This window comes from Pleurodeles waltl, chromosome 3_1 (genome assembly GCF_031143425.1).
Source record: "Pleurodeles waltl isolate 20211129_DDA chromosome 3_1, aPleWal1.hap1.20221129, whole genome shotgun sequence".
Taxonomy (NCBI): Eukaryota; Metazoa; Chordata; class Amphibia; order Caudata; family Salamandridae; genus Pleurodeles; species Pleurodeles waltl.
In genome coordinates, this window is record NC_090440.1 from 518,889,994 (window position 1) to 518,907,070 (window position 17,077).

Below are 17,077 nucleotides of genomic sequence, written 5' to 3' on the forward strand. Positions count from 1 at the left end.
TTGATCGAGAACCCTAGAGTTGTTAGGAAGTTTGCCGTCGCCTGGAGGTCATCTACAAATGACCACTGTATAGCCCACCTTCATCAGCCAGTTGTTGAGGTATGTAAAAGCTGTTATGCCCAGCCTCCCAAGATTTACTGCAAGTAACGCCATCACTTTCATGAACACCTGAGAGGATTTGGTAACGTGGAAGGGGTGCATGGCAAACTGAAAATGCTCCTGGCTGACCCTGAAATCCAGAAAAAATCTTGGGGGACTGCAGGATGGGTACATGAAAATAGGTATCTTGCAGGTCCAAAGCAGCTATTTGGACGCCTGGATCCAGGGCAGAGAATACTTGAGTCAAAGTGAGCATTTTTAATTTGTCCTTCCGGAGGAAGGCATTCAGGGGGCAAAGATCTAAATTAGGACCAAGGTGTCCATCCTTCTTTCGCACAAAGAAGTAGCGGGAGTAGCAATCCGTCCCTATTTCAAGGATAGCATCCTCTTAAGGGCTCCTTTGACCAATAGAGCCTGCACCTCTTGCAATAAGATGCAAGGGGGGTCCTCCAAAACCTATTCTGATGTGAGAGAAAGTTGAGGTGAGTCAGAAAGGAATGGTAAGGGTGTAGCCCTGTTGAAGGATCTGGAGGATCCATTTATAAAATGTGATGGTCTGTCACCCTGTAAGAAAATGTCTGATCCTGCCACCCACTGTGTGCCCCTAATGACAACCTAAAGCACCTTAGAAGCTGATACCGCAGGGGCAGAGGACTGAGTGAAGCATTGTCCCTGGTGAACTGCACAATGTCTGTTGAATCACTAGTCACTACTGCAAAAGGGCTGGACTGACTGCTATGGTGGTGGTGGGGCTTATAGGTGCCTACACACCAGCCTTCTGGAGTCACCTCAAAAGGGTTGAAACTGAATGGTTTGAGCCAAAAAAGACTTGAATGTTTCTGCAACCACCGGTAAGATCTTGTTGAAAATATCAAAGAAGCGTATGAATAAAGACCTAACAGGCACAATACACTGACTGAACGCAATGCCAAGATGGTGGAAGAGAGCATCAGTTAACTCAACATCTCAATCCTTTTTGACTTCCTGTCTGGAGGTGGTCATAGGGAATGAATTAGGGCTAACATAACTGATGGAGGACTGGACAACCAAACTTTCAGGTGTTGAGTGCTGCATAAGAAAGTCTGGGCCGTTTGGTCGCCTGTTTGTCTTCTGGCAGGCAAGAGCAGGGATTTGCCCAAGTATCCACGAGGGTGTCTGTCAGGGCTTCATTACATGGGAGTAAGAGCTTAGATAAAACCGCTCCGGCGCAAAACGTCAGTCAGCACACTAGTGTTGACTTCCAATGAGACCTACAGTTCCAGGATCTCAGGTGCACATCTAATCACCATAGCAAAAAGATGTGCTCTTCTGTATGGGTTCCAATGGATGACACCAAACTTGTGTCTGGGGAGGTATCCATCCCACTGGCCTCTTTCATCATCATCATCACAGTGTGGTGGTAAATCATCCACGTCATCTCTGTCATCCTTATCAGGATGATCAGAATCTGAACCAAAAAGGTGATGAAGCTTAAGAGGCATGTTTTACAGTAGAGAAAAAACTTGCCTGAATCAGAGCTTACGTTGATCGATTGTGCAGTAGTAGTGTCACAGCCGACCTTGGTCAAGGTTGAAATGGATTCAGCTCAAAGTCAGGCACTGGAGTCAGTAGAGGCTGAACCTCTGAAGTCCCAGCAACACTGGGACATGCTTCGCTTGAGTGATAACCAGCACCGACCTTGGAGCTGGAGGGGATGTTGGTGCAGAATCCAAGGCAGGTTTGAGGGGCTAAGAAGGCAGTGAGGACGATCCTGATTGGAGTATTCTATGGATCATTGGAGCCCGATAGCACGTGAGAGAGAGCCAGAAAAGTGGCAAAATATACAGTATGACCTGCTTGAAGGCCTTGACCTGCTGCAGCATCACCAATGGTCCGGGAAGTCTGGACACAATGTGAATAGTTGAAGAATCGGCTCTGCGACTGTGGATCAGGAGCAAGATCGGTTGCCACCTCAAGTCCTCCCGATGTCTCTTTGGACAGGAAGGATTGGACCTCTTGTTTTTATTCCTTGACTTTGACTTACCAGACGACGATGACCACTAACAAGAATTGTCGCAGGAGGGGGCTTGAGTTGAGAGTAGGAAAGAATCTGCACCCTCGACTTGGATTACGAGTGGGACCTATACGAGATCTGAATCTTCTTTCGGTGTTTAGTGACATATAGCTTTGCTACAGGATCTCAGACCTCATGAGCGTCCATAACTAACATCTGCTTCTCACAGCCATAACACAGTTTGAACCCATAGTCTTCAGTGGGGAGAAAATTCCCTTGTACACCGGAAAGAGTTAGGAAAGAATTCATCAACCAACAAAAGGGAGTTGAACTCCAATACACATAGAAGGCACGGAAAGAAAGGAAATGTCATTGCCGTGCAGAAGTGGCACTTATATGCATCTCCGCTTCACCTCAACTGTAGTGGAATAAAATCAATGCCGAGCCACACAGCCCCACATAGCAATGCACTGGAGCACTGCTATGAACATTTCCAAGTTCAGTCTTGTGTCTGGGGAATATTCTAAAGGTGAGGGAGTATGCAGTTAGAATTATTAATCGGAAATCTCAATATTATCACTAGTTCAGTTTATGCATTTTGTTCACGTTATAAAAACGTCTCAAAACAAATCCAAAAACGTAAGCCAGGAAGTCAAATAATGCCGTAATGTGAATAATATTTGACATACAACTTTAAGATTTGGAATTTCGGCAGTATCCTTAAATTAGCAATTATACATTTGTTTTCCTTTTTTGCCTCTCTTACTGCTTATCTTCCCTCTCCCCATATGAAATTGATTGCAGCATTCCTACTTGCTCTAAGAACCGAAAAACATAGAACAGGAGGATTTCACCAGGCACCTCATCCTATAAATCACTTCCATTTGTCTTGTCATGGAAGTCATGCACTTTCAAGAGCTCACACATACACATACGTCCTAAAATTAAAATAACATGCAAAATGATAAGCAACTAATTTTATAAACATTTGAAAACCATCAAATCACTGGCCAAACAGTCTGATCACAGAAGTAGTTCAGGTAATTCCCGCCCTCAGATAGGTCACCCATTCCCTCAATGTTAACCACTACTATGACTCCCAGATAGGACAGGTAGACATCTCCTGACTTCATCAAATCCAGCGTAATTAGACAACCAAGCTCAGATCTTTAAAAAAGAAGAAGAGCAAGATTAAAAAGAATGCACTTCTATTTCACCGATAAACGTTAGCTCCTGAGAAATATTATTGACAAATATTATTGAGCGACGATGGGAGTGAGCAATGCTGAACCCTCACACTATGCACCCAATAAGCCAAATTAAGAAACAACCCTCAGAGTAACAGTCAACCTCTTTACTGCTACTGGTGACCTAGCGGCAAATCCATTCAGCAATCTAGTCACTCTAACTATTAATGTCTACAATAATATGAAAGTGCTTATCCGGGTCAATGGAGAGCACCTATCAATCTTTAAATACAAATTCATACCACTTAAGAGCACTATTCTGAAACGGAGACTATAACACACACCCCCACCCCACGACCCACCAGCATAGTCAAAATTGCCTGTATTCCCACCCACCTCATCATAATCCATATGGAGTATGGCACCAAGGCTGGACTGGCCGTACCGGACATCTGATGTTTCCCCGGGAGACTGGAAGAGTGAGGGGTTTTAAAAGCACTGCAGAATTACTTGTATATCCAACAATTTTAGGTAACAACAATAAAAGTGCCAAGATATCGCTAGTGATTAATGTACCTGCTGGAGAGAGACAGGAGTTTTGCCTAGTGGCAGTTTTGACTCATATAAGGTAGCACAGAGGGTTAATATGTTGGCTGCAAAGAGCATATACTGTGCAGATCACAGAACAGTATTTTATGTGAAATGCTCAGTGGGATACTGCTTTTGTTACAGAGATCGTTTTGTTACTGTGCAGTTCATAAATTACAATCATAATCTAGCACACTAAGCTATGAACTGCCAAAGTGCTGCATGCAAACTGCATAGTAAAGGTTAAAAAGTTATGTTTTTTCCCAATCTCTGAATAGCCTAATTTTGCTACAAAGGGGTTGAGTGGGTATAAATAAATTGTTGTAAGTAAAGTCAACCCTAATTACTGTGTTACAATCTGAATCCTGAGTTTATGCTTCCCAGATAAAGCTTCTTAAAAAAAGCCGACCAGTATGGATGACGTGAATCCTGCAACTTGTAGTCCCCGCTTTGTTTTATGTAACATTTTTATACACTGATTTACACACATATGATTCATTGTCTCTGTATGTGATGTAAAGTGCTCCAACACCCTAAGCTGGTAAAAGAGGCGCTATATAACAAATGAAATACATGTGAGAGAGGGGTTATGAAGATATGAGAGGCACTGTTAGAAGGTGATGATGATGGAATCATTGAAGAGACCCAATAAAGCTTGTCATAACCGGGGGCACTGCAAGATCATCATTTATTATGCTTTAAAAACAAATACAATTGAACATTTAATTAAAAATGTGTTGCAGAATGCACCGTTTTTGCCATGTTTTCCTAAATTCTATTGTGGTGGTCAAGATCTCTTGCTATGTACCCTATGGGGGCTGGTCTGACAAAATTTGCCAGGGCTGCTTTGGGTTCCAAGCCTGGTTCTGGAAGGCACAAACCTAACACCACTATTTTCTCCCATAGCCTTCATAGAACAAGCAGTAGCGGTTTTGAAATACTCTATAACATGTACAACATCCTCAATTCACAACTGCCAGTTGTGTAAATAAAGAAAACCCAAGCAGATCAAAAGTTGACCACTGAAAAGAGAAAGCACTTTAACACATAACTACTTCATAAGCATCTATCACAATGGGACCACACAGATTAAGCTAAATAACTAAGAGTATGATTCCTTATTTTAACACCTAAAAAGACTTGCATTTTGCCAAGGGTGTCTGGGCCTCTAACGTCCCTCCTGTTGCCTATCACCTTATGGTGAATTTATCACGCTGTGTCATGTTACTAAAGAAATCCACAAGATTTTAACAAACACGCCAGAACATAATTTTCAGATGACCTTGCAAACCTTAGGAGGTGACTAATATTGCTCCTCTATCAATAGATTCGTCGACCAATGACTCCATTGCACAGGTTCACATTCAACACTGACCAACTCACCAAAAGGACGAAAAAGCACCCAAAACGTTAACTAAGGTAGAATAACCTCCTAAAAAACAGAGGCAAATTAATCTGTTAAAACCATTGCTGTCAATAGAACCACAAACCTACAAGATCAAACCTCGGCACCAACAAAAAAATTATTGCTAAGTAACCATCGAAGCATCAGAATTTGATACTATACCCGACTAGAGGGCTGAAGATTCTCCAGAAATAAGCCCCATAGTACAACTTCTAACCCTTCACAGGCACTCAGATTCAGATGCTCCAGATTGATCAAGATGAAAGAAACACAAGAGTAAGTCTCTCACCCTAACTGAAAGAAATGAAGTCCATACCCTGAACAATAGCACAGTTAAGTTGATGATCTCAAGGGAAACGATGCTACAAACCTTTCCTTCAAATAACCTAATTAGAAGGAGGGCCGAGTACCAGGAAGAGACCATAAATGTGCTTTACAAACACATTTATGAAAATAATAGGCCAGGAAGTTAGTTGCCCCAAAGAGACCTCAGTGGTTTGCACTCAATATGGTCTCTGTTGAGAAAGGGTTGTGGGGCACTTGAGGCTTTTCTGGAGGTAGAGCAGATATTTTTGCCTGCTTCCTTGTAGGATTTTGATAACAACAGTCAGCAGCAAGTCATGAAAATCAAACGGCTGGAGTCAAAAGCATATATATGAAAGAATCGTGCTAAAAAGCAAGAAAGGTACTGAAACATTATCTTCATCACAGGAAGTCTATCCTCAAACACACACACAACAAACACAGGTAGTACCTCAGGCCCATCTCCATACCCACTTGCATGCAATGAAGACATCTTCCCTGTTGTGGAGCTTCTTCATGGCTTGGATTTAATCTAGGAGGCACCAGAATAGATTACATAAAAAATCCACTTGGAGACAGAGTGACAGAGCCAAGAATGGGCTACTTTTAAAGGAAGAGGCGAGAGTCGGAATACTAAACTGGAAGGGTGGATTTGATTTTAATCCCATGTCATGATACAAAGGTAGCAAGAACTGCAAGAGTGTGAAGGGAAGAGTCAGGCGTTACAGATGTTTATGCGTTTGTATATTTGTGCATCATTAGCAATGAGTGTTATGCATTTAAGAACACAAATTTATATGAACAGACTGATATAATGTGACTGCATTTGAAAAGATTGTATATGATGTGTAGAAGTGCGCTTTTCTAATGTCTGTTAACTAGGCCACATTTCTGTGTATAAAAACTATTTTGATGGAAGTCAACTCAGTCACTCATCTCTTTTTCCTCCTCTGCACACCCCCTCCCCACAAGCTCCACAGCACACAGTCAAGGTGCAATGTGTTTCAGTTTTTCTCCGCTTCTTCGCGGAGATCTATTCACTCACATAACACATTATTGTTAATGTATTTTGTTCTCTTCTAGCATCTGCAAATGACATTAGCATAGAGGGGACTGAATGTAGTTGTTCATGTAGATGGTTAGAGCCAAGGTATTAACTAAGGCAATATGATGTTTATGTTTTGTGTGCTCTGATTTGTTGATAATAAAACATTTGCTCACACCATGTTGAATATGCAGAAAGCTTGATTTTATATGCAAGAATAATGTATAAAACTATCAATTTTGGGAGTGAGTCATTCTATCAGGAATACTCCCCGCTCTTTCCTGGTTTTGCTGCTCATTTGGGACTTAGAACAATGTCTGATTTTTTAATACTCTGTAAAACTCTGCATGTGTGAGCCTTCATGGCATTAACTCTGTGCCACTTATTTTTCAGTTTTGTAATAAAACCCTTTAAATTTTCATTGATCTAAAACTAAGTTAATGATTAGGACTATCCAAACAATTAATGAATTAATTGTATTTATCCCGATTTTGATGCTGTGGGAGGTGCCTTAATGCAAGGACACATTGCTTCATGAAATTCAACGCGGTCTCCAACGCAGTGAAATGTGGGAGCTCTGACTAATGTAAATTTTGGGGAGCCTTACATTTAAGGTACAGTGGTTTTTTCCACACTGGGTATAAATATTAAAGCCAGAATGTAAGCTTATGGTTGAAGCTATAGGAATAGGCATAGGTTCAATGTTGATGACTGTCTGTAGTCAAAAGGGGAATATAGGAGGAATTGCTTATCATCCATGTGAAGGTTAGGATTTGTGTATGGCACTCTACAAGGGTATTTAAATACTTATAATGTTGTTCCAGCACTCAAGGATGGTGTTCTGCTGCTCTATGATGGCTTTAAGCTGTATATGTATGTATGTATGTGGTATTTGTGAAGGGCAAACCTGGACGGCAGTGGAGCAAGATGCACAGTCCAGCGCAACACTCAGTGAACAAAAGGGCTGTGGGATTATTTCTGCATTGTAATGTAATGTATTTTGGAGAGGTGTGCCTAGGAATAAGCCTAAATTATCAAAGGATGATATGGATAAGTAAAGTGTGAGATAACTCAAATTAAAACTAGTAAACAGTCTAAACTAACCACAGTATCTATTTTAATGGTACTTTGTATGATGCCAACTTTTGTTTAGGCTCCTCCATAGCAGTTTGGAAATCTGGGGTGATGGAAAGAGAGGGGATGGGCCCTTGAGGGTGGATGACTGGAAGTAAAGCTAGGACAGAGAAAGGGGAATGAAAAGGCTTCAGTGCAATCACTTGGGAAGTCTGGGAGGCAAATGGAGACACTTTCTGGTGCTTTGAAACGCTTGAGTGAGCAGAGGAAGAAAGGCAGAATGGGTGGAAGTAAAACAAGGAGAGCACAAGAGAACAGGGGAGGTATGGGAGTGCAGGCTGGGGAGCATAGCAGAATGGGATATGAAGGGGGAAGTTAAAGGAGTGGAGTGAAGACAAATGAAATAGTGCAGGCATGAATTGCAGAGATAAGTAGACTGGAAGAAGGTGAAAGGGTATTTGTTAGGACCAGAAAGAGAGGCGGTGGTAGAAGTAAAGCCAGCAGTGGCGGTTTCTCCATGAGAGTGGGGAAGTGTCGCCTCCCTGACTGCTGCGAGCCACACTAGATGTGAGGAATAAAATGGCAATTAAGTTATTTAATTGCCATTATATTTTTTACAAGGCCTGTCGCAACCGTCGGCCTGCCCTGGAACAGGGAGAAATGAGGGGCTTGTCCTCTGCTTCGTGGAGGACTACAGCAATGCTGGACAAACACTGCAAAGTGTGCACGTCAGTTTGGCCACCAGGCTTGCTGTGGCCAAAATGAGGTGCACTTTCAAGCGTTCCACCAGGCTGCCTTGGACAGCTGGGAGGAGATCAAGCACAGGCCCAAAAGGCCTAAAAGAGCGTCTTGCCTGACTGCTCCCTCCAATCCTGGTGCTGCTCTCATGCTGGCCAGCAGCATGAGAGCAGGAATAGGATTGCTTAGGGAAGTTTCCTCTTCCACTCGTGCCGGTCGGAGCCACAGAATTCGTAGGACACGGAGGATGCAGCCCAGGTAAGTACTTTTATTTTATTTTATTTTATTTTTAATTTTACTACAATGCATGCAAGTGTTTTTATTTTGCATGCTTATGTTTATGTTTTTGGATGCGGTGAGGCACTTCACTGGTCCCACCACTTTTATATATTACCAGCCACTGCTGAAAGCTAGGACACAGAAGGGGTCATGGGTAGGTTCTTATCATTTATTTTGGGCATTTAGACGCTGTAATATATTCTAATTTTCAAGATCCTAGCTTAGCTATTACTGGGTCTGAGGGTGGATGTTTGGAATAGGGGGAGTGGGATTCCGATTCAAACAGGAGCTATATTATTTTTAACATTGGGGTGTAGAGGGACTTGCTAGTCCATCAACAGCTACGGTTGATCATAGGTTCCTGGGTAGTATGGACTTGCTAAGCTAGTCTGTCTTCTATTACTAGAGCTGAAGGTGGCTTCCAGGATGGCTAATTATACTAGCCGCCATCTACTTCAACAATTGAGGGAGTGGTCCTGGACTTTAATATTTTAACCTATCTTCTATTACTATAATGGAAGCTAGTCTCCATGACTAGCTGGCTATAGAGAAGCTTTCTACGCTAGCCTATGTTCAGTTATTATAGCTGATAGTGGGCTAGCTGTTGACTTGCTGTACGAGCCCTCTCTGCTATCACTATTTTTAAGAGTGGACGCCTAGGGGTGTTGATAAACAAGTTTGTCTCCAATTACCATATCTGAAGATGGGCTTCTGAGAACTTGGTACACAAGCCCTTCTTTTATTACATTCATTGAGACGAGACTCATGTGGAATCGCTATTGAAGCAGAACTTCCATTTTTATAGCTGAGTGTGGTTGGTGGGGCTTGCTTTTCTTGTGCATCTTTAATCGCTACAGCCGATGGAAGCTCCAGGGGATGCCTTGGATTCGTCATTCTAGCCCTTCTACAACATGGATGTGGGTGGGCTTTTTAGCCACTTACCATTACAGTCTGGCTTCCATAGCCCAAGGCTGGTTCACAGGAAGTTTAAGATTGTGATCTGTCTATCGGGTCAAGAGAGGCTGAGAAATGCCCCAGGGAGCTCATCAGCAGATGCTTGAGAGAGGTCTCCTAGAGCCAGACATGGCAACCACAAATATTAGACATTTTCAGCAGAACTGACCACAGACAGCAGCCAAGGCCTGAAAACCTGAGTCACCCAGGGCCTGGAGGGTAGGTGACTGTAAAGGGAGTGCACTGTCTTCCGATTTCCAAACTTCCATTAATGACCTGGGACACAGAAAAGACAATACACATTACAGAGACTGCAGAGATTCTGGCCCAAAGATGCTGTATTCAGTGGGTAGAACCTGGGAAAGCGGGCAATATTTAGAACCAAAAGCAGTGCACTTGAAGGAGCTGTCCGTTTCTTACCTGCAATTTGTTTTATTGCTGTATAATAGCATTAAACTACGTTTGTTAGGTTCAAATTCCACTTTTAACTCTGATTGCCTGTGAGGAACTGACACACATGTATTAGAAGTTGCTGGCAGTGCCTAAAAGTGGCAAAGAGGTGCACAGCATAAAACCGCCACCGACCAGGGAATGGATTAGAAATATGGACTGTGACCTAGCAGCGGAGAAAGTGTTACACATGGGGCGAGTCAACCCAAAAAATGAAATATATATAAGGAAATGGATGACACGCCATGAGCCCACATAGAAGGGTTGGACAACGTGATGTACCCTGTTGACAGGGGGATATAAATTAGATGACACGAATGGGGCCACTGGTGTGGTTGAAAGGTCACCTTCACAATGATTTCACACCTTCGAACATGACATGCTGACCTTAGTCCTGAACCACAACAGCATTGTAATTCCGTGAAATCAATAAATGGGAGCATCTAATATGGTGGAATCTATCTGTAACAAAAGTTATATGATAACCCTAACAATGGTTGTTTTATAGCTATCGTCAAATCCATAAAATCTGGTCTTACAGAAGAAAAGAAGCTGCACTTCTCTAATTTCAGAGTTTTATTAGTGAAGACTGAAACCCGATTGTAGGACAAGCAGGGCGCACCAGAAGGGCTTACGGGGTACTGTAAGGGAGAGGAATTCGGGTTGGTAGGGGTAATAAGTGAGAGAAAACACAATATTTTGCAAACTAACAATTTGTGAAGACTGTTAAAACGCAGAAAGTGAGAGTGTGTGTTTCCTTTTGTCTCGCTGTATGTAAACAATTCTGGTGAAAACCGACCGACACCTCGCCATACCCGACTGAATGCACCACTATTTGCCAGGCACTACATTATTTAGAATGGCGGTGTAACACTTCCGACCATCAGCTACGCCCCTGCCTGTCCAGCAGACTCTCCTAAACAAAAGATACTTAATTACTTATTTGGGAGAAATGTTCACACCAGCAGAAGGACGCAAACGGAACCGTTCATGGCGCACATCCTGCTCTGATAACGACCCCCGGATGGTAGTCTACTGGGGAAACAAACACCTGAGGGCAGAATGGCCAGTCCGACGACCCTGTTAATACTATGAAAACGTTCCTCTCCGAATTGAAGAAAACCCCCCCGACAGTTTCAGGTCGTCCTATGAGTAGCTGCTTCTCACATGGTGCATCTTTCACCTGCCTGAGCTCACACAGAGGAAAAAAGACAGCCCGCCACCTGCCACTCATCAGCCTGCTATTCTGACCATCGCTCGCTGTATGCAGCAATTCATCTGTGGCAGTGCTTAATTTGTGAATAAGAACGTGCCGGTGCCCAAAGCCCTCCTCTTACACACGGCTACTGCAATTAATTGTGGGAGCACGGAATACTGAGGCGGCGCAATCCTGAAGCCATCTCGGGCCTCTTCAATCCATATAAAGCCACTCCCTACCCCTTCAGCTCACTCTTATAGCTTTCTACTTTCTCCCTTTGTGACTCTTTTTCGTTTTTCTCTTCCCCCGTCTTCCCCATATGTGTCTTTTGCTCGCAGCAAATGCTGGAGGCAGAAGAATAAGCCCCGGCCCCCAAAAATAAGTGCCGGGGCTCAGCACCAGAAACAACAAACAAATTAAACACGGATCTATGAGGAAGGATCACTGACATGGGGATAGCGCCCAGGAAGGGCATATTATTACCCACTCAACACTTCACTCTGCGCTGCGCCTGCTCGAACCCCCTTCTGCCTCAGCGCCCCATCCGACGCTCACACGCTACGCTGTAGGCGCAAACCACCCTGCGGCTCCTGTTGACTGAATTCACGTCCGCGCCCTCTTCCCCATGCTCCAGCAAAGCGGAGTGCAACCCTTTGTAACGTTAGGCACCAGTTGACGAATAGGTTCACGTTTTACAGTCTAATCACACTTTCTTCTATCCCCCCTGGCACTTGGTTCTCTAGAAGAAAGGACCACAGGCTAGCAGTGTAAAGCGTGTGGATATTTGATTTTCTGGTAACTTTTTTTCCTAGCATCACCACTGTTCTATTTTGCCCTACCACTGGACTGTCTTTGTTTTTACATTACTATGGCATGTGCTCTGTTACTGGCTCGACTTCCCCTAAGGCACACAAACACCCGGATTGTATTGGTTACTGTGCAGCCATAATTCAGAGAAGACCAAAATATCTCCTCTGAGAGGAATGGTACAGTTCAGGTCAATGGCGTGAGGTGGAAAGAATATCGCCTATGTAGAAAAATCCACCAAGAACCTCAAGCCTCCCAAGTTTCAACCTACATGCCTATTGGTAATCGAAAGGCTGAGTCTAGAAGAACTGTCGGTGTGCGCTCCTGCATGGCCACCAGAAGATAGCCCAGAAACTCCTCTCGTCAAACTGGCCCTTGCGTATAAATAGAAATAAACATATGCCCAAACTTAATGGCCCTTTACTGCACTGCCATGCCGATTCTGCGAACCTACACATTCACTGCCCGTGGGCAAGGGTCATTACAGGCAGGGTGAACTCACTGTGTAGGTATTTAAGGGTCAAACACTGGGAATTAGGGGGAAATAATGGCAGAAGTGATATGCGTTGTAATATGGGCATGGGAAAACACAGTGCATCGTTAGCCGGCGGAAGTAGTGCTTAGAGGACATTATCTCGCTGTTCTCCAAAACATGCAATTAACTATAATTTGCCAATTCCATCACACATCACAAACGTGCAAAATAACTTCAGGGATCCGACTTTAAAGGATGGTTGGTCTCTAAATTATATGATTCATTCAGCCTAGAGTGCGTGTCATATTCTCGGTGTTTGCACAAGTGTAATTTGAAGCATTTGTTGTAATCCAGGAAAATCTGAAGTTATTGTATCCTGTATTCGACAGAGTTTCCTTAATTGTGCTCATTTACAGATAATATTCAGGCAAAAAGCAGGCTCAAAGTAATTGGCAGGCACAACACAGGAGAGACTCTATGCACCTTCTCTGCCAGCAGTTGGTTGTATGAACAAGCAGCAGTTACATAGATGATATTCTGATTATCATTATTCCTAATAACAGTAGTAGCCTTTTACACTGTGCACTCCATGCTTTGAATTGTGTGTAGGTCATTAAGTCACAGGTACTTAAATCACCATGTTCCATGGTATACAACTGAGGCCAATAGGGACAGCATACATGCCAGATTTTCTTGAGTCATTGTACGTTAATTAATCCTTTGTGGCAATCCTGAAAACCTGCAATGGATCCAACCGCTGGACCTATTCTGGACATCACTGTCCTAACTCGGTGATGGATGTTTTTGAACTATGAAGGTAAGTTGACAGAGCGGATTAAAACCTGTGACCTACTGATCAAACAAAGATCTGATCAGCAAGTACTCAATCCACTACTAGCTACTTTGCAGAATAACGGATCAGTCACTGTCACAGACACCCTAACCCCACTCTTCAGCCTTTCTAATCTTATTCCCCCCCCCTCGGTCTTGAATTTAATTCGCTTTCTGCAAAACAAACTACAGTGCTATGGGAAACTGGACCACCATCAAGCATTCTTGTGTCCCTCCCTTCACACTGCACTTCCATTCCATCCGCCATCTTCTGGCCACGTGCCTCTGACTTGTCCTAACATCGACTCCTGCTCCTGCTAATCTTCTCGTTATTTTTCCAAGCTCTTGCCCTGCCTAAACCAGCTCTCGCCTCTCACGAGTCTCTCCTCCACCGATCACTCCCAAGCACTCGGATACTCTCATTAAAGTAAACTTGACCTCTGGTATTTAAACTGCCCTTCCTTCTATTAGAAGTACATCCGGTTGGAGTGGGAACAACTGCCCTCCTATACAAGGCAGCAAGCGCTTACTGTCCAAATTCATGAAACTCTACAACATTCAAGCCTATGTTTTTCTTAATATCACTATATTTCAGTTTGAAATGTAGTGCAGATCTGTTAAGTGTTACCAATCATGGTTTTCAACTCAATGTATTGCGAATAACTGTGCGAGAACATCTGAAGAATTGTATAATCTGGGGCACAGGACAGCCATTAGCTCAACAGGCTCTGAGTGGATGTCAAACTAGTCAGACAGCTTCGAGGCACTACAGCACTCAGCTCTCCAATAAAACGATCTAGAGATTGGGGTAAATTCACCATCGCAGGTTTACCCCCACGGAATGATCAAGAATAAGTCACGAGATGCCCTAATCAGTAATTAATAATAGACTTTAACTTTGGTACATAAGCACAGGCTTACAAATCACATGCTTGCGAATGTAATATTACGAATGCACGGTATACGATTCACTGTACCTCACTTTCACTTGTGTAGAACACAGTGATTAAATACTTTTACAAGCATGTTTTACTCACCACAATTCAATATCAATGCTATTGGATAACGTATTTTTAGCAATTCGACTATATAAACAAAAAGGATACAACTGTGGGTACAGTGAGGCATGGACTAAGTGTACATTATTAATGCTATTGTTGGCACTGAACCGAACAAGATTATAGTGCCACAAAACCCAAAGCACTGTCTTCAGGGTAACAAAGAGATGAGAAGGCCCAATAAAGTTCAGAGCACGCACGTGAGACTGACACTGGGATATAGAACTGTGACGTAGGCCACTTTCACATTATTTTCACCTGCTCCAGACACACCAACTCTGTGTGCATAAGTGACATCGAGAGACAATGAAAATAACCTACCCTAGAGAAGGAAATTGTCACGTTCAGATCTATGGATAAGCCCCCCTCAAATAATCTTCATGAACACAGGTGAGGCGCTTTGACTAACCACTGCCCTGGGCACAAAGAGATGCTGGAAAAGTTTAACTGAGCCACCCAATGGTCAAATAGAGGTCTGGCGCTAATAGTTGCAGGCTTGTCTGCGCTTGCCTGGATATGGATGGCCTAAGGTTTTATACCTGCTGAGGTGGTCATTTTCCCTGCCTACAAAAACAAAGATGAGACATGGAGCATTGGAATATGGAAGTACCATAGCCAGTTAAAGCACACGAAACTGAGCTGAAATACATTCTCCATGAAGACCCACATAACTATGCAATCACAATCGCCATCTTGAAGTAACTTCCTACACAAATCATTTCATTTCAGCAGACTCTATTCCCATTACGAGGGCACACTGAACCACCCAGGTCCTGGTTCTTTTTATAAGGTTAATTAAGCTCATAATACCAAGGGTGCCTTGTTCCTTGTTTTCTGATATTGCCATTTTCTCTTTGAGGCATGTGCTTTGAGTGCTTTGAGTTGGTTTAGGAGATAATCAATGGAGGAATGTTTTAGTTGCCTAACCATTTCTTCATAATGCCTGGTAAAGTCTTCCCTTACTGAAGCAGGGCTCTGTTTAGGGTAACAACATTGCAGTGGAAGGTGATCCTCTTATTATAATGTTTGTTTATATAATCTAGAGCCAGGGTATTGGCTAGGTGAAGAGCCAGTTCCTAATTTCCTTGCGGAATTCAAAAACTGAGGAGGCTCTGATTTGCAGGGGCAGGTCATGTCAGGCTTTAGGAGCAAGGCAGCAGGCACAACCACTGAATCTGGCTGTGGGGGGGGGGGATTGGTATGTGCAAGTAGAAGATAGACTGAGTGGAGGTGCCTGGTAGGTTTGTTAAAGTTTATCACATTGTTAAGGTACATGGGGCCAATGTTGTGTAAAGCTTTGTATCTCTGCATGAAGAGTTTGAAAAGTGCTTGCTTGAGGACTGGAAGCAAGTAGAGTTCTTTGGGGTGGAGGGTGGTGAGAGTTCGGGGCGGGAGGTCCAGGCCGAGTCTGGCCACAGAAATTTGTATAGAGCCTTCTGGTCAGTTGGGAGTTGATGCCAGCATAGAGCGCTTTGCCACAGTCCAGCTTGCTGATGATGAGGACTTGGGTGAAGATTCTGTGAATGTTGGTTGGGAGGCCATTTCAAGATCATCTTGAGTGTGTGGAATTAGGAGCTAGAGACTACTTTCACTAGGTCAGCCATGGTGAATTTGTTGTCAATTACTATTCTGAAGTTCTTTGCATTGGTTGACGGAAAGGGTGTGGGTCAGAGTTCGGCAGACCACCAGGTGGAGTCCAAGAGCAAGGTCTTTGCTCAAGATTACTACTTCCGATTTTCTGTATTGAGCTGGAGGAAATTGGTTTTCATCTATTTGGCAACTTCGGTCACACAAGTGGAGAAATTGGTCTGGGCGTTTGGGGTCTTGTCAGAGAGGGAGAATATGAGCTGGGTGTCACATAGGATATGATGTTGACTCCATGGGCATGGATGCTGCTGGTGAATGGGGTTATGTAGACATTGAACAGAGTGTGGCTGAGTGAGCATCCTTGTAGTACTCCACCGATGAGGTGGATACCAATGGCAGTACAGAGGGACAGGATGACAGAGTGGGTGAGGCCATTTCTTAGTACCCCAAACTAAGAGAGTTTCTTTTTTTTAAGTAAACACACATTTACTCTTTATTCTAAATATAAAATAGTTTTGGTTTCTGAAATTCACCCCCTATCCATATCATCACCTTCAGAGGTGGCTGAAACTAATTTTGAAAGCACAGGGAACTGCTATTTTTTAAGTGTCAAGTGCCTTCGCCCTGATTTACCCATTGAATGGATGGATTTGGTAAATCCACATCTCACAAGGAAATATACAGTTAGAAGTGTCTAAACCAAGCAAATCTCAGTTCCCTGGTTTAGACATCTTGGCTAAACTGCCCCTCACTTTACACACAACGTTAAGTGATCTTTGACCTCAAAAACATGCACAAGTCACCCTAACTAGTAGGACACTCAACATGGTTATGTATGGGGCACTGCCATGCAGCTGCTTTTAACACCAGTCTGAATCTTCTGAAAACTGCAACAAAATAAAATATGATTGTCCCATTGGACACTTCTCTCCATTTTGTAAAATTAACAGACTAAGTTTTACTGAGCTTTTTGCAGAACCATATTGCAAACATCTATGGACAATAG

The 17,077-nt window shown here is 43.2% G+C and overlaps 1 protein-coding gene across 2 annotated transcripts in view; it reads right to left on the reverse strand.

The window, feature by feature from the left end:
• Positions 1–17,077, reverse strand: part of ADAMTS17 (ADAM metallopeptidase with thrombospondin type 1 motif 17) — a 1,096,962-nt gene that overhangs the window by 961,335 nt on the left and 118,550 nt on the right. The gene's annotated exons all lie outside the window — the stretch shown is intronic.